Raw genomic sequence first — 334 nt, 5'->3', positions numbered from 1 at the left:
ATATAACGGCCGGTGTCCACGTTTTGCACGTGAACTGCACTGCTTTTGTCCTGTGAACTAAGCAGGAGGCGATTTATTCGGTTGTAAATCTTAGGCAGCATAGGAACTACGCAACCGGTGGATTAAATGTAGCATAACTGTAGCTGGACTGTAGTTCGACTGTAGTTCGACTGCGAGTTGTCGGACCGGACCGCTTAGCATGCCATTGGGTTACTGCGAGACCAGAGCTATGGTGTCGCAGTGGCTCAGTGGTCATCGTACTGGGCTACCAACTCCGAGGTCAGAGGTTCAACTCCCATCAGCATCATCAACTTTCATCAAGGTAAGAGTGCTA

The sequence above is a fragment of the Frankliniella occidentalis genome, unplaced genomic scaffold, assembly GCF_000697945.3.
Source record: "Frankliniella occidentalis isolate FOCC.00 unplaced genomic scaffold, Focc_3.1 Scaffold475, whole genome shotgun sequence".
Classification (NCBI taxonomy): domain Eukaryota; kingdom Metazoa; phylum Arthropoda; class Insecta; order Thysanoptera; family Thripidae; genus Frankliniella; species Frankliniella occidentalis.
Note: the sequence above shows the minus strand (reverse complement) of the source record.